General features: G+C 37.0%; 2 long non-coding RNA genes across 2 annotated transcripts in view; both read right to left on the bottom strand.

Annotated features, from left to right (window-relative positions):
* The window catches only part of LOC138126061 (uncharacterized), a 144,046-nt gene that overhangs the window by 39,632 nt on the left and 83,718 nt on the right, over positions 1-20,696 (bottom strand). The gene's annotated exons all lie outside the window — the stretch shown is intronic.
* Positions 17,849-18,866, bottom strand: LOC138126058 (uncharacterized). Its single transcript, XR_011157594.1, has 3 exons — positions 18,392-18,866; positions 17,953-18,336; positions 17,849-17,895 (listed from the first exon to the last, which is right to left on the bottom strand). It is a non-coding gene; the product is annotated as an uncharacterized lncRNA (long non-coding RNA).

The raw sequence follows: 20,696 nt of genomic DNA, 5'->3' as shown, positions 1-20,696 counted from the left end.
ATTATGCATACCGTTTTAAGTAGTTGCTGGAAAATAAAGCAAAACCGTTGTATTGAGGGTGAGTTGTACTTTAGGGATTCCACTGGTCCACTCCTGGGCTTTACTAATTTTAATTGTCAAAAAGCGGATAAATGTTTCAACGTCTTTTCCAAGTCGATCCAGTTGCTCGTTTATTAATGGGAACGGAAATCAGTCTTTGATCGTGATTCGATTAAGAGCCCGAATATCTACGCATAACCGATCGCTCCGCTACCGTCTTTCTTTTTAACCCTTCGTTAGGCAGGTGTATTCAATGCACACGTTCAGCAGGGTGGTCTACCATTCTAGACCAATTTCACAGTTAAAATGTTTGATAAGGGAACATTTTTGGAAGTCCATAGTAATAGCCTCATACTCTATATTAGATTTTGCTTTGGCATTTCTCCGGTTATAAAACTCTTGAGCCTTCTTTTTATGGATCTCATTAAGAACTGTTAACTTTCGTTTTTCTGTTTCAGAAGTTTCTGTTCGTTGTTCTAGAGCTTTCCTCTCTGCAAGAAACTTGTCAGAAATGCTACAAGTGTGGCTACGCGGATATTCAAATGAAATATGTATAACATTTCTTGAAGGCAGTGCGATAGGTTCCATAAGAAATAGTGACATCGGTGTTAGTTTCCTTAAACATATTAAAAATTTTTGTTACGTTAAGTTCTTCTGGTAAATAAATGTTCGATGTTTTTTCCATGCTGTAACGACTAGTTCGCCCTTTAAATGATTTTACATGAGCATCAATTTTGTTCAAAATCTGCTCTGATATCTTTCGAGGTCGGTTTTTATGCATGCCTTGTGCATCTTGAGGAGATTGTCCAGTAGATTTCAGGGATTTTTGAATGTATTCAATTTTACCTCTAGTTAAGTGACTGTTTTGCTCATTGTTGTTACGCAGTAAATTAAATCTGCTTAAAATAAAACTTCTTTCTACCCCAGACAGATCTTTCGCGCAGGTAGTGACATTTTTGTTATGTTTCATACGCCTACTGCAATTCTTCAAAATTGACAATTAAAAAATGTCGAAATAGCTATTTTCCTACAATCGATGTAGAAAGTAGGTCTTTGCGCTTGCATTTGACAACGCAAAGTTAACGTTTTCCGAGGACTGTCACTTTGTCGCTCACGCGCGAAAAAATGTACAAAACGCTCGCTCTTCGAATTTTTTGTTAAAATCAGATGTCCAGTGATTATTGTAACTAGTGACAACGAATAAACAGAAAGAATTGTTGTGTCAGTTTGTGTCGGTGTTCTTTGTGTTTTTACAAAAAACATTTCTCAAAAACCTGTAGCAGGAAGGGAAACTGTTGAGGAAGCGTTTTCGTGTACACCTCCTGAAATTGTAAGTGCAGCAAAAGAACCAGAATGCACCCTTCCACAGCATGGATTACTTTTCAAAAACCGTAATTATTGTACATTTAATATCAATATTGTGAATAATTAATAGCTGTTAATTTATTTTAAAAATTACATAACATTTTTAATTTACAATGCAAAAATTTCCGATAATAATGCGGAATCTGGAAAAGTGCCCCGAATGCTTGCAGCGTTTCCACGTTGAATGGCAAGGGAAATCCTCTCAAAAAGGAATTTCTTATATTTTGAATCCCCTGATTCCGCGATAAGTCGGTCTCCGATGGCATTAATGAAATCGATTGTTTCTTTGCACCAAGGGCCTAAGGTTTCAAAGGCTAAACCTTTAAATATGTAGTTTGACGAAATAATTGAACTATATTTGCTATGTTTGCGTTTGCAAACCATTTCAGCGTTTCAGATGTTTTCAATACGTAACTGTCTGCAATTGTATCTATGACAGTAACGTCTCAAACCAAAGGTTGACCTTTAATCCACGGTACTAAAGTCATCCCATCATTCTAAGGTTGAATTAACATGAATAGAAGTCAAAGACCGGTTGATAATAGAATTAATTTCAGTGTGTCTTGAAAATCTACCACTGCTTTTGGAACAGCTTAGACCGTGAATGCCAATTTCATCAACTTTCGCATTGCATTTGCAAATATGAGGTGTGCAAAGATTACAACCCAATCTTAAACCAATACTTGGAAGGAAGTGTTATCTAAAAGAGTACCAAGATCCTAATTCTCTGCATTGCAAAGCCTTAAAACGAGCCAAGTCTCTAGATGAATTAAAGATTAAGTCATTGTCAATTTATTCTTTTCATATTGATATTATCCCAATTCTTCTGAAATTGTGGAATTGTTGGTCTTTCGTTCTCATTTTTTACATCCCAGACTGCTAAAGCTTCATCATAATGGTGAATAATAAGCTCATTATCCTTTGAATTTAGTAATTGAGAAACAAGCTTTTTAACACCATGAACTGAAGATAGGAAAGCAGGGAGGCAAATATCGGAAATCCGGCGAATTTCCACTCCACCAAATCTAATCGGTAAAGTGGACTGACACCATTATAAATCAGTTAAACGTAAATTAAGTATTTTTTCTAAAGAAGACTTTAAAGAAGAGTCAATGGAATTAACGTAATTAGAAAATTTCCAAAAAGGAGTTGTTCTTAATAAAAAATAAAATTTTGTTATGAAAAGACAGTTCTTGACTAAGGTATAAGCCACGTGTCTGCTAAGAAATTCAGCTTTATTTAAAAGATTTTCAACTGTAATAATGGTTTTTTCGACAATGTTTTTGAAGCCTTGGTCAAAGATTGGAGAGCCTAAAAGAGATAAACTTGCTCGGTCACAAATTTTAATACCTTGGTGCTAAATTTTGAAATTCCTTTATGACTTTTAAATCTGTGTCCAGAACAGCAAAAGATCTCGCATTTGTTAAAGTTTAATTCAAGACCAATTTTTTTTGATAAATTGATAACTTTCTTAAAGTCGGACAAAACTACTTCTGGGTAATCAGCTAAGGTTCCATCATCTAAATACCAAATATTCAGTTCAGAATCCAAAGATAAAATAATTGGTTGAATGGCAAGACTAAAAATCATAGGACCACAAGGATCTGCTTGTTGAGCTCCAACAGAAGAAGAAAGTAAATGATCACCAAAAAATAAAGTTGAAGGATTCCTATAGCATTGATAAAGATAAGGGTAAAGAAGTGAGGTATGACATTGGACTTCTTTAGAATACAATCTCGTTCGACTGAGTTAAATGTTAATGTGAATAATTACATATTACATTGATTTGGTCCAAATAAAATAATATGTAGTAGTCATAGTTGCGATTGAAGGAAAAATCTTGTGTGTGTTGCGAGAGCAAATGTACATTGTCGATTTCGAGAAACAATCTCTCAATCGACAATGTATCACTTTGCGCTCTTAATACACAAATAGCTATGCCCATGTATTTTTCTCATTATTTTCTATCATGAGTTATGAGTTGACATTGCCCCATTGAGTTCTTCCGTGAATTTTGGGGCACCCAGTTTAGATTAAGGGGACATAAAAACATCAAAATTTTAACCGCAGTGCAGCACATTTTGCCTCTTCCTCCTCAGCTTTGTGACCAATTTAACATTTGAGTTGGCCAACGACATCAGGCATTCCTCGTGCTGCTTGGCGATGTGTTTCAACTTTGTGCTTTGGTTTGCCACCTTTTTTTTGGCTGACGGGATGCTAATTTTAGACAATGTTGAAACACAATTAAATAATATTTTCAAAAACTTACTGCACTGTTCTGGTCATCATCAATCGCTTGGATGTCATAACTGTATGTGAGGTGTTCAATGTCAACTTCCTACAATTTTAAAGGTTATTTTCGTGAGAGACCAGGTATCCAATGGTTTTTCGGTATCTGAAACCAGTGTATTTTTGTGATAGAGCGGTATCTGCAGTGACGTCATCAAATACGTCATTGATATTAACTTGGTTATAATTTCAGTTCAACAGGTCACGATCTGTTGAAGTGATCACGGTATGTTTCTATCCTTTTTTAAAAACGCTTTCCCGGCATAACCACCTAAACTGTTCTGTGCCACCTAAACACCTAAGCTGTAAATTGATTGTTTATGGAAGAGTACAAGTGAAGTTTGTGGAATTCGGCTTTATTATATCGAATAGGTGCTCTGTATACATTTAACTAACAATGGATACAGCTGATGGAAATACCATCGTTTTGGCCAAAAAAATGTGATTTTTTAAGCTGTTCAAAATGTATAAAAAAACGTTGACTATTTGCATAATCGTTGCAGGTACCAAATCAAAACGATCGACTATTGCAAGCAAAGTATCCTGTTTAGATAAGTACCAGAGGAACACGAATAAAGATTTCTCAGGTTGCACTGGATAATTTCCTCCTCTGTACCTTTTTTGATTAACTGCTGTTCATCATGTTCTAGTAGCACCTTGGGTAGGCTTTGAAATGTTTCTTTCTTTAGTCTGAATAGTTGATAAAATGTTAATTCCGTGTAGTCGTTTATCCACAAACTTATGTCAACATGTTGTCGAACATGAACTACTCTTTCTTTAATAAACAGATTAATGAAGTTTCTCTTTAATTTACGACATAAAATCATGTATTTAATACATAATTTTGACTTGAAGCTTTGACTTTGGCTCTAACCCATCCCATAACCTAAATTTCTAATAACCGGTACGTTTTCGCGTTAACTCATACCACTCCGTTGGTTAATTTAACCGCTCCGGTCAACAATAAATAACCCGGTCTCTCACGAAAATAACCTTTTAGTTCGACCGAAACGGTTTTTATGATGTCTAAAATGTCTTCTTCAATGTTAGACAATTGTTCCTCTTGTGACGATCCTCCTCCTGTCTTATTCGCTTTTAGTTTATTGTTGCTGATTTTAGTTTTAGTTCGCGATCGCAGATCTTGCCAAGCCTACAATATTTTTTTGCTGGTTGTATTAGCTTTCTTAAACTAGACATTAAATTACCTTTCTCCACATTTTCTATTCTTTCTCAGCACCTCCCATGCTGTTCAATGTGTTTGATATTTTTTTTCACTCTCGTTCGGCGTCTTTTTGGGTAAATGATGCACTGAATTTACCGCTCACCAACGATGGAAACTGTTTTACATTTTCGACTATCTTTTTTTGTTTGTCGCTGGTTTTAACTCCGCCTACACTAGTAATTGTGCTAGAATTCACGTTTCTTATGACAGTACTAATCACATTTGTCGACTAATGTCAGAAAAAGCTGCGCTGCCAAATGTGGCAATCGCTATTTAGCGAGCGGTAAAATATGTCATAGCGAAAACAGCCAAAAATTGTGAATTGCAAAAGTCATCGTTATAAACTCGTTCGTGAAAGTGCGCTATCTAACGAATGATCTCAAAAATTGACCTGATAGGTATTTTAATGCCTCGTTATTTTCTTTTGAGTGGAAAATAATTTTATGGTGAGTCTCAGATGAGACGGGTGTAATAATTTTAGCACCTCCCACCAAAATTTCGATTCAAAAATTTCCACTGTACAAATGAATGCAATTCACATGTCTTTCCTATCTATTACAGTTTACTTGTTAAGAAGAAATGTACACGAAATATTCTTCTGTCTGTCTTCTGTTAAATCTGCACTGAGGTAAGGTGGTAAGGATGAAACTTATTTTATTAGCCTTCAGAATTCTTGATATAGAAGACTGACTGATTCCTACTTGACGAGCTAAAACTGTTTGAGTGATATGAGGATTTTGTTCCACAGGTTGAATTATTTGAATTTCACTTGCTGGATTTGTCGCAGGCTTAGGTTTGGCCTTTTTTGCTTTAGGCCAGCTTTCACGCAATGTTGCCTCTCACTTACGAGAAATTTTATCCTTTGGGGCTCTTCAATTAGGGTATCTTTGACCATACAGGTTTGCTGCGGCTACGCCATTCAGACGGCACTCCCCGAAAATAAGTATAATGTCTGTTTTTTCGTTACTACGAGTACTATATATTTTCGTTAATATAGCATCATGAGTCAGCTGAAGCAGGTCAATCATATAAAATAGAAATTAAAGAGTAATTAAAAAAAAAAGAGTCAAATTTAATGTGTGGACCCTCTCGTTGGATGCACTTTTTTAGCATTACGCTATTGGGAGATATTAATTAAAACAAGACGGCAAAAAAATGTGTGCAAATTTGTAACTTCATATATTCAGTGACTTGTCTGAGTTAAAGTAAAAAGCTCCTCTGTTCCTTTACACACAGGAGCAATTCGTACCAATAAATCTAAAGGGTTTAAGTCGGGGGAACGCGCTAGCCACTCAATTGGTCCCCGCCGTCCCATTCATCTTGCGTCTTGCATCTTGTTCAAACCAAATATTCTCATAAGGTACATCACCATCTTCATTATTGAGAAAAATAAATGTCAGAGCTGGCACTAACTCCAAAGCTCAAAAAAATTAAATGTTTAGCAGCACTCAGGTTTCCTTCAATAAAGTAAGGTCCTACGAAACGGCTTCCCGTGATTTCCACCCATATATACTAGGCAAAAATGTATAGGGAATTCCACAGTTTTTCTTGGAAAGCAAAATAATTGCCCCAATCCTTCCACGTATTCTTAAACATAAGATAAATTTGAAATGACACAGGTACTTGAAACATTACATTTAATGTGTATATATTTATATTTCTAACACATTTCATTACAAATTTTATACTGTATTTATAAAAAAGTCAAAAAAGAAAAAATTCCCTATTCATTTTTGCCTAGTTTATTTAATTTGCCTTTGCGTTGAATCCGATGAGAATTTTTCCGAGGCCAATAATTAATTGTGGCGATGCGAAAATTGGGATTTTCATCCCAGCGTAATATTAATTCTTTCCGAAATTGTAAACGACGCCAACGCGACGATCTGCATCGTCCTAGTTTAACTCGTGTATCAGTTGCACTTTGTATACGATATAATAAGGCGGAACCCAACTGTAGTGACGTCACAGCTGCAGTCGGATTTGGACTCCGTTCGCAAATTACGTATGCATACGTATGCATTACGTATGTATGTATGAAAAAATTCTAGAGTCGTGAGCGCTTCCACGCCAACGGCTAACGATATCAAATATTTCCGCCCTTTGACCACATATTACTCGAACATTTAAAGAATACAATCCTTTTCTGCCCCAATAAAGACGAGGATTTTGTCCATCTGGATTCTTTGTTTTTATGTGGCTGCAATCTATGCATCCCACTACACCAGGAAAGTTTCTGATGTCAAAAAATCTTCTTTTCAAGTTGTCGATGTCATTAGGCCACCGCACAAATTGTTTTAAGTCTTGCAATGGCCAAAGACACCCTCAGTACAATTCTGCTAACCGATGATTGTGTGACACCGTGTAAATCCCCTAGGAAAAAATAATAATAACAACAGTAGGCCCTTCGATCTTTTTTATGGGTTAGTAAGCTCTCTGAAAATTCACAACTTACAATTCCAGTTGATAACTACCTTTGGAGTAGAATCTAAGTGTAATTAGTAACTGTAATTCGGGACTAACGTCTACTGCTCTATTTGAAGCGGATTTGATATTATTATTATTTTTCGTATCCCACCTCCACCCGGCGGCACGGCAATTTTGCCGGAGTACATACACTATTACGCGAGGGTCGCGGGTTCAATTCCGACCCAGGGCGAAAAAAATAAAAGGCTATATTCTGTCTCGTGATTCGGAAGTCACGTTAAGCCATTGGTCCCGGTCTATTGAGTTGGTCATCATGCCCCTCATAGATTTGTAAACCAGTCCTAGACTGTGTAACAAATTTTTTTTATTTTTTATTTTATTATTATTATTGTAAAGATGACTCACAGGTGAATGAACCCAATTACGAGTCAACTGAAAAAGATCAGCTATTAATACTACTGATTCTCATGGCGAGAAGACTATGGAGACTCGATTAGGTTGTATAGGAACTTATATCATTCCTTATATCATATCATTCTTATAGATTCCTCTTATAGATTATATCATTCCTTATTAGATTAACTACATACCGTGTGGGGTCTTTAGTTAACCGATATCTCTTTTTAAATTCACTTTCTGAGAAATCGTCCAAAGGATTTTTCCTTAGGCGATAAGTATATCTATTTCCCGGAGAATCAATATTCATATCCTCGTTAATTAAGTCGATTTCCTCCGAAATGTCTAAATCGGCCATTTTTTGGTAAATGTCAACTTAATGAAAACATTAAACATCACTTGCTGTTGTTTAAAATTTTATTTAAAAATAACCACCAACGACAGTCGTTAAACACTTAATTAAAGGGAAATCATAGGAAAAAATTAGAGACCGTCTTTAAGTCCTTAACGACTCTCTCTAAGTCTTAATGAAGAGGAAATCATACGGCCCATTGTGAACAGTGAGAACAAGTATAATTATTGAACGTATAACTCTTATAGTAAATTATAGAATTACATATTTCCATTTTTGTGTGGCTTTGTTAATGTTTCTAAACTAATATGATGATCGGCATCCAGCTGTAAATACGGCTTAATTGAAGAGGTGCTGCAATGTCCAGTAATTTGTAACGTTTTTTTTCCCTTGTTTGGCGTTGCTAATGCCTCCTTTCTCGTTCCTTACCTTACCCTTCCATTCCAAAGATCAAACTCACCCTAGAGTTGTTTCCGTTTGGCATCACGAGCTTGTCTGGCACTTGGAACATGACTTCTTTAAATGGGTCGAAAATTACCTTGTATTCGACATAATATTTTTTTTTTGTAAAACTTAAGCCACTGTATTCCACAGAGTCTTCACAACTTCCTCTTTGTAATCTGTACCATCTAGTTTCTTCATATTAAAACCAAAATCCTTCATTATCCTAGCCAATTCTTTGACAGTTGTGTCTTCATTTCAAATTGTTTCCACATTGAAGATCTCGATTTTAGTATATTTACAGGAATAAGGTTCTCAATATTTTTTTCAATTTCGTGCACAGAACTGCTTCCAAAACGTTCACAAATTTTGATGTTTTTTTTTATTTACGCGTTGCTATTGAAAACGGATACAGTTCGGATACCTACGGTAATGTGATTTAAGTTTAATATCCAAATTACGGTAGACACATTATGTGGTCCAAATACAGAATTTTATTTTTGCTTGCTACTTTTTCACAAAAATAACATATTTGGGAAAATATTGTTCGGGAAATAGCCCGCCTAATACCCCTCGTGCATGTCAAATTGTCGATAATTTGGCATTCACTCGGGATATTATGTACTTATGAGAATTTTACAATTTTCTCCGAATTTCATCGCTAATATTCCTAATACCAAACGGTTAATAATTTTGGTTTTTTTCCTAAGTCATCTTATAATACTCGTATGTATGTACAACATATTCGTATTTTTCAACAATCTGACGTATTAATCAAGCTGGAAAAATTTAATATATATCACATCGATGTACGGGCTCCGTGTATACTTTACATGTAAAAACGATAAGCTTTGAATTTATTTTTCGCAATTTTGAACAGTCAATTTCAATCCAATTGGTTTCATTTTGTTGGCAATAAGCTAAATTATGAAACAGTGGAGTTAAAAATAAACTGAAGAAATCCATATTACGAGCCAAATACCTTAAATGGATGATGAATGGGCTTAGACAAACCAAAAACACAAGGAATCAAGAACTGAGCTGGGATTTCGTCAGAACCAGCGCTACCTGGATTTCCCAAAGACAAAATGCCGCTAAAAACCTCATCCAAACTTAATATATTACAGTCGTAGCAAGATTCACCTAAAGACTTTGATATATACACAGTTTGAAAAAAATGTGCAAATAAATTGCCTATCTCGCCTGTATCAGTAGACGATTCGTCATTGTACCTACTTCATAGAATTTACATAACCCTCAATCCATTCCTATTCCTCCAAAACCTCCAGAAGGATCTCGGATTAAACAACTTAGAAAAAATTCGCAGTAACTTAAAATAATTGAATAATAATGCTCTCCACATGCAATACAATCGGTATCATCTACATCTGAGATCTCTTCTGAAGACGACAACTGTGGATCACTTAACTCTTCGGAAGACGAAGTTTGACAACTTTTCTTTGCTTTAGTGTTTCGTCTTGAGCGTTTATTACAACGTAAAGGTTTATTAGATTTAATACCAGGTGGGCCAGGTACTCCCATTTTTTTCCCAGTCTTTTCTTTTTTTTTCTGCTACAAGTCGACTCTTGACTTTGTGTTCCGGAGATGTGAGAATAATCGCGGATTGCTTTCTTTTGGAAACATTGTTTGGTATGGTTGGGACAGGATTAATTTCACGAAAAAATTTAGAAGGGGTCTCGGCTTCGCTGGATGTGGCTTCTGAAGACTTGGAACCACAGGTATTGTCAGTTTTTTTTGGTGAAACATGTTCCGAAGACACAAGGGTGTGCCCAGACGTTGTTCCTTGTGTTGGCTGGATAACATCACCACCACTTGCACCATTTGCATCTGAGATAGCAAATAAATGTTCAGAAATCACCGACGGATCATATGGATAAATACCAACAGCTTTAAATCCAGCAACACCATTACTAACCGTGGCTGCTCTCGACCAAGCATTTCCTATCAGTGCAGCAACGTTGCGTCTATTTAACTTTCTATCCTTATGAATTATCATCCATGTTTTCGTTTCTTGCGAGAAATAACTTTTAAGACGCTTGAAAAATGACTTATCGAGAGGCTGTAAGGCCTGGGTTGTATGACTTGAGAGGCATAGCAAAACAACCTCATTTTGGGAAGCAAAATCCAAAAGTTCAATCGCATTTGAATGGGACGCATGAGCGTCTAATACCAACAGTGCTTTTCCGGTACCTTTTCTCGGAATAAAGTACTCCCGAAACCATTTCATAAACAAGTCGGTATTGATGTACGAAGTTTTCTGATTCATGTATACGTCAGATCCTGGAGGCAACCCTTCTGAAAATTCGGGTTTTTTATATTTTCCTTTCATGATTAGGACTGGTGGAAAAAAGTTGCCTTCAGCACTACAAAATGCAATTACTGAAACATTTTCACCCTTTTCCGTACTAGTTAAAGAATAGACATCTTTAGACCCTTTTGTAGCAATGACTTGCTCTGGTTTATTATTAATTTGGATGCCGGTCTCGTCCATGTTAAATATTTTAGAAGGATGTTCCAATAAATCATTTTCAGTCAACACTTGCAGCAGCAAAGAAAAATAATCACCCACTTCTTTTCTGTTCATCCCTTGGGCACGTGCTAATGATAGTCCTTCCGATTTTCTAAGAGACAAAATTTTAGTTCTTCGCATAAAGCCGTCCAACCAAACTTTGCCTGCCGATTTGTTTTTTTCTAAAAAACTGTGTTTAAGACCCATTTTTTAACCAAACTGGAAAGCCATATTCTTTACGTCCGCTATACTGGGAGCAAATCCCACCTTCGCAAGTGCTTGTATATGTCAAACCAACCTTCTTTCGTGTTCTCTGCCTAAGGTTGAACAACGGCCCAGATGTTTTGTACCATTATTAGCAATCAAATGTCTTCTTAATGTTCTAGGCGGTGTTTTATATTCCTTACTCGCCGCATTTATCCCCAATTCCCCATTTTTCACTTTTTCCATAGTAGTGGCCATTGCCGCTTCAGTCCAGCTGGCTCTGGTAGTCGCTCTAACGTATTTCTTCCCCATGGTCTACATTTAAACCATTAAAAAAAATATTTAGTGGGGCGTTTTATCACCACCCAAGTGAGGCGTATTGCACTTTCTGCGGAGGAAAACGCCCCACCTAGGTATTTGCCAAACGAATTCATAAAGTCAGCAGAACAAAACACGAGACAGTGTATCAGGTTGCTCATTCATTCATAAAATAGGTTAGATTTAAATAAAATGTGTGTTAACACAATTATGAGAATTTTACTTAACATGCGTAACAAATGTTTGAGTTGTACTCACCATCAGATGCTACTTTCCTGGTGTAATATGACTTTATTTCAAAATTGTATTAATGAAAATCACTCAGCGGGTTGCACGTGTTGCACTGCCAACCACACTGATTCTTTACTACAATTTAGGCGGTAATTTTAAAGGTAGGGCGTTTTTGAAGCCTGGGGCGTATAATACCACTGTAGTGCCCCGATTCAAAATTCCATTTCACGGCTACCAAGTAGGCCTTGGTTTGTTTACCAAAAATGGAATCCAGTAGGCCATGGTTAAGAAGTGACTGAAGGGATGGTGGGAAAAAAAAGGCGCGCTCTGGCTTTCCACTCTCACCGGAGGCAAGACGTGTTTTGTGCGTGCAGAGTGTTTTGTTTAAAAATGTCGTGTTTTTTTGCTAATTCCCACTGCCATCCGCTGTTGAATTAAACGCTTTTCATTCGCGAATTAACAGTTTTCCCGTGAGATTTGGTGCAAATCAGTGATATTGACGCTGTCCCATTTTGGCGCCACTTTTTCCCTTTGTCTCACGCGTTACACTAATCTTTGTTCGAGCCAGGACTGTGTTTTGTTGTTACAGGTATGTTTTGCAGGTAGAACAGCATTGTAAATATTAAATTCTGACATGCTAAATTCACAAATTTGTTAAAATCATAATTTGTTCATATCGGAAGAAAAGTTTGTGTCATGTAATTGGGAAAGCAGTTTAGAGCGACATCAGCGATCGTTTCGTCACGGGCTGTAATAAATGTTCCGCACTTCGATAGGCATTGATTGGTGATTGGGACTATGTAGATCACTGCACGTTGTAGTTTCGTTCGCTCAGCGTAATTTCTTTTCCTTTTTTTGTCCTCGTCCCCTCCGAACCTACGCGTGAGATTCACGTACACACATAGTAGTTGTGTGCCTCTTCCCCTCCGAACATACGCGTCTGATTCACGTACACACATGGAAGTTGTGTGCCTCGTCCCCTCCGAACCTACGCGTGAGATTCACGTCCACACATGGAAGTTGTGTGTCCCGTCATCTCCCTTCCGACCGGCATGCGGATGTAGAAATAGGGCGCGGGGGTGTCGCATGCGTTAGAGGTTGTAGGAATGTTCACACATGTACTCTGTAGTTGTTGTCTCTCCATTTAAACGACTTGTGACGAAACCGCGCGTCCCCGTATCTCAACTGTACCGAAATGAAATATTTTATTGTAATTCGTGTTTAAGAAAAATGTGTTATGAAGTTTGAAAAGATTCCGCCTTTGGGATACCGTTTACGGGGTTTTATCGGTCCCGTTTTGCAATAACCGTGTTTTATAATTTGTTTATTTTTGTGTTTTGTCGGGAAAAATTCGTTCATTCACCTTAATTCAAAAATCCACTTTGTCGGTTCGTTTGGCGTATGCGAGTGCAACGTGAGATTTGGCATTGTGTCTAATTTCTTGTTTGTCTTTATTTCTTAAAAAAAAATTCGCCGTTTGCTATTTCGATTTTGGAAAATTATGTATTTTGTGTTGCATCGTTTAATGCTGTTTATTTGTGTATATCTTTTATTTTGTTTTTGTTGCCATCTTGCGTTGCTCGCTTCAAAAATTCAAAGTTATTGCGGATCAAAGAATTAAATGAAATAAAAGTTTGGCGTCCCTCACATGTGTGTTTTATTTGCGGCACTCTTCCAACTGGAACCCTCATCGTTTGCATTCCGAACCTTTTTTTTTTTTTCCGCCAAAAGAAAGACACAACGTAGGGCTCCTCCGATTCGATGACGATCACGACCACATTTGTTACCGTTTGCGCAGCGTCAAATATTTGGCGGAAAAAGTAATGTCTTCAAATCATTACACCACTTTACCCTATTTGTACAGGGCAAGTCACATAAGGGTTATTTCTGAATTTATTTTGTACGCAACCAAAAATAGTAATGACGCTGACCACTTGATACTGTTTATAATGTGATTTAATTTAAACTCCATCCATTTTCAATATACACAACTAAATCTAGTGATTTTAGTAACTTTTGTGGTGTAATAGGATACAACTTTTTTTTATTGTAAATGCAATGTCACAAATAATAATTCAGGTTATGTGTATTTTGAAGAGGTTATAATGTACGATTATTGTCATTTTTGACAAATCTCTAATCGGGTCTCGTAATCAAGCAAAGTAAACTAGTTTTGAATATTTTACTTAAAATATGGTATCTACAGGTTAATATTAAATGCCGGCATTGAAACCAGCAAGTAGGTGTACGTAACGTAAACGGATTTTAACGAAAATATTTCAGAGCAGGACACAGGGTGAAAGCATGATACATTAGAATTTTAGAAATGAATGAATGAATAGTGGTCAGGAACAAACCCTGTCAAGTCAAGTCTGGAGCCCGGCGGTCTTGTAATTAAAAAAGCGCACAACGACGCAAATATTTCTTCACTGTTCCATCGTGCGTCGTTTCCATTCTGTGCCTGTGCCCCCGATCCAGAAATTACTCCGTACTTTTCCTTTAGATATCGTGTGAAGATTGAAGCTAACATTTTAAATACATCAATTTAAATTAAAAGTGGATTTATCAACTTACGGCAAAAATCTCCCCAACCATTCGGTAAACTGGCATCCTCCCATAATTTTTACCATTTACTAACACCGGTGAACACTTTGTTTTGTCTCCAAAGTGAGGCATTCTCTCTTTATAACCCTGCCTGTGGTCTACATGATATCGCTACTTAATCGTATTTTTTTCAATAATTATAATCTGACAGTGTCAAATTTTTTGACAAATCAAAACGTGTGCTTTGAATGTTCAATATTAGAAAAAATAAAACACTTTCATTGCAATACAAAAAAAGAAAATTCCCTAACAGTAATGTATATTGAAAATGGATGGAGTTTAGTGATCAACGTATAGTCTTTGCCAAAGCTAAATAACCACCAACACTGCATTCTACCCAAAAAATCAACCGGCAACGTTGTACACTTAGATTTGATTGGTCTAGCATCCTAGTAATATCAAAATTGCCATTATACACTTAGTGTAATTTTGTTTTCACCAACATAATTCAACAAGTGGTGGTTATTTGGGTTTGGCACGGCCTATATAGGTATTTAATTTGGCTAAAAATGTCAAAATGACAGTTGATGAATTTAATTATTTATTTCATTAATCGGAACAGGATAACAAAGCAATGTTTAAATAAACTAACGCAGCAAATGCTCAAAGCGTCGTCCATTAGCTTGAAGCCTATTAAGAAACGATCGCCGAACGCGTCGTAGGGTTTCTGGTGTTATAGCCCTGCACTCGAGCCTTATTCTATTTTTTAGATCTTCTATATTTAAAATCGGAGTCTTATAGACTTTCTCCTTTATGGTACCCCACAAATAAAAGTCCAGGGGTGTTAGATCAGGGCTTCGAGGTAGCTAAATATTATTGGATCCCCGACCTATCCAGCGATTTCTGAAGTTTTCATCCAAATACTCTCTAACAATCGATGAAAATGAGGTGGGCCCCGTCTTGCTGAAACCACATATGTTGTCTCGTATTCAGATCTACATTTTCCAACAATTGAGGCAATTCATTCCGTAGAAAATGTAGGTACATTTCACCATTAAGATTCCCATTAAATAATGGAGGCCAATTACGTGCTAATTTATTATGCCGCACCACACATTAACGGAAAACACATTTTGAAAATGCACTGCAGGTTTTAGTTGTTGAACGAGAGTTAAGTGGTACGGGTGGAATTTGTTTGCACGACGAATACGCCCTACTGGCGATTTGCTAATTCCAATTTGTCTGGCCAGTTCCATTTGACCTACATGAGGATTTTCGTCGACTGCCTGAAAGATCGCCATTTCGTTGTTGGGGTCAGTAGCTGCCCGTTGACGGGATCTCTTGTGTGATGGCCAGTCTTGCCGTAATTTCGTCTCCAAACGCCTGAACGTTTCAGGAACCGGATGTCGGCGATTTGGGAATCTTTGGACGTGTAAATATCGGCAGCGGCCGTAGCATTTTTTTGAGATTCTCCATTATGATCATGTCCGTTTTTTCATCACTTGTATAATAGTACATATTTAAATATTGATTTCTTATACAGGTGTCCCCCAAAAAAAAAGTACGTAAACAATGAATGTTTTGATATTCGTAACACACAGGTGTCCCCGAAAAAGAAGATGAGTCCATAGCTCCCTTATTTATCGGAGGATTTTAATTATCTATACACCAAATTAAATGATTGTGAATAGGCTACAAAACGGCCTACTAAATTGATGTATAGCTCCAGGGGCTTCAAGGCTAAACTGTTAAAATATTTTTTTTTCAAATGGGAATACATCGTTTTTTACATTTTTTTGTTTTGTATTTTTGGTACGAGTATGTAAGTGTATACTTGTGATACATTATTGTTTTGAGAACAAAAATCTATATTAGAATTACTAAAAAAAAATGATATGTTGCCATTAAAAAATTTTTTTTTTACACTAGCCTCATAAACACTTATGGGTAGCTCGGTGGCCGCATGGCTGTCGGAGACAGTGCTCCGAGGTCGCGGTCCCGGCGCTAGTGGGTTCGAATCTCACCGAAGGGGGAGGATCTTTTCCAAGGAAGGAACCTCCGCCGGGCCACGGATGTGTGTATGTCTTTCAGGGGCTGACGGTAGGGTGGTGGAAGGAAGAGCGACACTCTTCCGACACCACCACGAGGTCAGCAGGGTTCAAATCCCAGGCCGGATGAGCCTCCCATGGATGTTGTGTTTGTATGCGTGTTGTGCTGTCCAGAAAGGAGAAAGGAGAAGAGAGGGTGGGCGTGGGTGGCCGGGGAAAGTACCCCGGAGCCCAGCCGCACATAAGGAAAAAAGAAGAGAGGAAAAAACAAACCGACCGCAGGGTACCTGATAGGCCAAGTGGTGCAAGGGGAAAGGCTACTACAAAAAAAAAAAAAAAATCAAAGACTTATGGACCCGTCTTTTTTTTTGGGACACTCTGTATTTATTCAAAAGTCAGTGTGATTTGACGGTCAAGAGCAATCGTGGCTTCAATATTGCATTTTTTTTTAATGAGGAAGCTTGTCATTGTCGGAATGTGTATTTTGGGTTGCTTTTAAAATAATTTCAGAAATAAGCCTTACGTGACTTGCCCTGTATATGCACTTCTCCATGCCAAATTCCCTCATCTTCTGTTAATATTAATGCATCTTCAAATAATTCGATATTATCACTATGATTATTATAGTCTAGGTCTTCTCCACATGTGTCTAAATAGTATATTATGAAACAAGTTTATAAGGAAGCCTTTAAAGCACGCGCGATGAGTTTAAGAGCACGACGCGTAGCGGAGTGCTTTTAACGTCGCAAGTGCTTTAAAGGCCCTTTTCTATAATAGAAGACGTTTGTGAGTTTTCCAAATTTGAAGAAGGCTTGACAACTTTGGGCAGGTTTGGCTCAATTTCAAAATTATCCTGTGAAAGTGGTATATCTTCATCGCTTTCAACTTCGCTGTATCTATATTGAGGTCTAAAGAATTTCCCTAAATTGGATCTTAAACCAGTAAATCCATTTGATGTTGACGGGGCACATGGAATAGGCGAAAGCAAGGATACAACATTAGAATGACTTTTACTCATGTGAATTTTAACTCCTGCATTATTTTTCAATATCTTGTTGCAGATTTTACATTTTGAACCATCATTAGCTTGTGATAAAACAATATTTTCTGATGAAATAGACGATTGAGATTGTGACAGTGACATTGACATTATTGTATATACAGAGTGATCAACAAGAAACCAAATCAAGAGTGTTACCTCATCTTTTGTTTTATCGAAACGTATTTCTAACATGGATCAGCCGCTTTTATTTAATTGCTGTGCACTCGTTTTGTTGGTTGCCTACCTCTCAAAAATCTATTATTAATTGCCTTTATAATTTTTTTGTAATTCATGAATAATAGATTTAAAAGAAAGTTATAATTAATTATTATTTTCTATTGATAAAGGAAAAAACACAGTCACACAAAATTCCTTCATAAGGCACAATCTTTAGTTACAACATTTTAAAAATACATAATTATTTTTCACAATTCTTTGTTTTGTTGTTTTCTGTAAGAAAAGGGCAAAAGTTATTGTTGTCTAATTTTTGGGTAATTGAGAACTTACTCGTATCTTTTCTAGCAGTGTTTAAAACATTTAAATTACTCCAAGGTCAAAAAATAAGTTTTCACAAAAACTGCTCAAAATGTTCGCCATTGTGGTCCAGACAGAATCAAACTTGCCTCTCATAATTTCAAAAACCCTTATAAAGCTGTCAATTTGTTTAGGGTAATGTGTGGGTTTTATTTCTTGCAACACACAAAGGGAAACAAATTAATATCCTTCTTAAAAATTTTCTGATAAGTGCCAAAACACAATTTAACTTGTTGTCTTAAACGCCTTATGGAAGTTGAGGGATGTTCCTTGATAATTTGTTAAACATTTTGCACCATTTCTAAAATTTGAACTAAGGACTGACCTGACTTCTTCTTAATGATGAATTATGATTTGCTAAAATTAGGCACTATAATTTTAAGACATTGATAAACTTGTTGATAACCAATACCATCAGGTTCGGACATCTGGCTTGAAATTCTTCAGTGTAAGGGGGTTCAAAGTAAGGCCAGTCTTCATTTTCTTGTTTCAGCCTCTTTCGAAAATAATCTAATAAAAATGCCTTCTCTTTAATGGTAAAACCCATTTTACAACTTATTCTGGGATAATTATTGCTTACAACTTCAATAAACGTCTGTAAACTTTGCCGAAATCGAAGATTTGTTTTCTAGGTTAAATCACTTAAATTGTCAACAACAACAACCTTGAATTTTGAAATGTGACATTTCAACGAAGCATCTCCGTACCAGTGGCGTCGCGTTTGGCAACAAAGATGATAATTTACTTACTCTTACAAATGTAAAATGTTGCTCTTGTTAATCTTATAAATTGTTTCCCTTATCTTATAATAATAATGAAATGCACGATTATAATTCCAACGTTTAAAATTCATAAGGTATCATTTTTTATTAAGTAGCGTTTGAGACCATAAATTGTCTACGCCCATGTTTTGACCGCTTATATGCATATGATTTTGCTACGACGTGATAATTTGCAAGGCTTACTCTGATTTGGATTCTTGTTGATCACTCTGTATATTGAATATACGTTTCTGCAGTTTGTTTGGCAACAGACAAAAAAAGTCAAAGTTATAATAATGACCATTTTTGTAGGCATGCAATGTTTGCTGAAAAAAATAGCTGCAGTATTGGAATAACATAAATATTATCGACCTGACAAAGAAAATAAATAAATATGAATCTCTTTGACCCTCGGTCACTACCTGGAAGATCTTAATCCCCTTGATGGCGGCCGGTGGTCGAACTCGGCCAAGAGATTAACACAAATTAGGGACGGTGGTCCAACTCGGTGACACCGCTAGCCTTCTTGTCCCTCCACTTGTTAATAAAGTTTTTAAGTATTTTGGATGAGGTAGCGTAAACAATTTTGATTTTTGAATCATTTTATAGGCACCTGGGAACGTAAAATACAAACTAGAAGACGAAATTAATGTGTCAGCAGAATATCTGATTTGTTTTCTTTCAAGTAAATTCAACTGCTCTTTAAAAATAGTATATTATGTTATGAGGAGCAAAAATGAAGTTTTATGTGCTGCGGCTGGTAGATTGGCTGCCTAACGCAGTGAGGCAGACAAACCAGCCAAAGCACATAAAACCATTTTTGCTCCGAATAACATATACTATTTTTTCTTCAAACCTTCATAACAAATTATTTAAGACATGTTAAGAAACCAGGTAGGAATTTCAAATGATTTAGCTAGTTTACTTTCCTGACGCTCATCAGCCGAGATAATAACTTCACGGACGCCCTCAGCGGAGATAATAACTTTATCTGCCGCTCGTCAGCGCGTTAGATGCCATGACAATGAAGTGACACTTTAGCATTATCAATGCAGCAGGATAATGTCATAATTTATGGACGTTTGAAGAAAAAACTTATTTTGTTTAACTTTTCTTCTGCAATATTTTAATCATGAATTAAATCTTCCATAAGTTTTAAAATCATGTTTAATGACATTAGTTTCCAAATATGGACAACATTGTGACGTTCACTTCCGGTAGTGACGTCACATGGGTTTGACGCCGTTCGGTCGGTCGCGGTAAGCCTCGAGCGCCAGTCCTTTTTTTCGGCTGTGGTGGGACGCCACACGGCCGGGGTAGCTTCGCGGAGTTACGGTATGTCCGGGGGTCGGCTGTCAGGGCGCGGGAAGGGGGGAAGCAAAACAAATACTGCTCGTCAAATCTTAGATGGCCGCTAAGGATGCGCAGAAGAGGGAGTGCGATGCAAGATGTGGAACAGTGATGCGACAAGGTGAAGCGGTAAAGTGGGGTAAAATTCTGAAAAGTACACTCAGATACAGAAATCGACTTGTTCTAACTCCGCGTTGTCGACGAGATTTTAATCCTGTAATCTGTACTGACGTATTGCGGGTCTTCAACGCATTTGTGATCTGCAATTTTTAGTAAATAATAATTGGTCAGTTAAAAATTTGTTTCGTACTTTGCTTTTAAAAGCCATAGTTTGGAGTGTACCAGTGTTTCCACTGCTGCGACGCTCGAACAAGTGACGTCCCCACTCCTACCGTTACCATTGCGCATCCGAATCTCAGCGGCCATCTAATATTTGACGAGCAGTAACAGTCGCTAAAACCTTTATTTACAAATGACTTGGAGAACCAGGTCCGGCGAAATCCTCCGGTGATGGTGTCCGTGACCTGGAGTGCCTGGAGGGATGTGGACGGGCTGGTCGCGTCTGTCTCCGGTGGAGCGTCCTTGGTGTAGAGTTTTGTACTTATA

The sequence above is a fragment of the Tenebrio molitor genome, chromosome 3 (assembly GCF_963966145.1).
Source record: "Tenebrio molitor chromosome 3, icTenMoli1.1, whole genome shotgun sequence".
NCBI lineage: Eukaryota > Metazoa > Arthropoda > Insecta > Coleoptera > Tenebrionidae > Tenebrio > Tenebrio molitor.
This window is presented reverse-complemented; position numbering and strand designations above follow the sequence as displayed.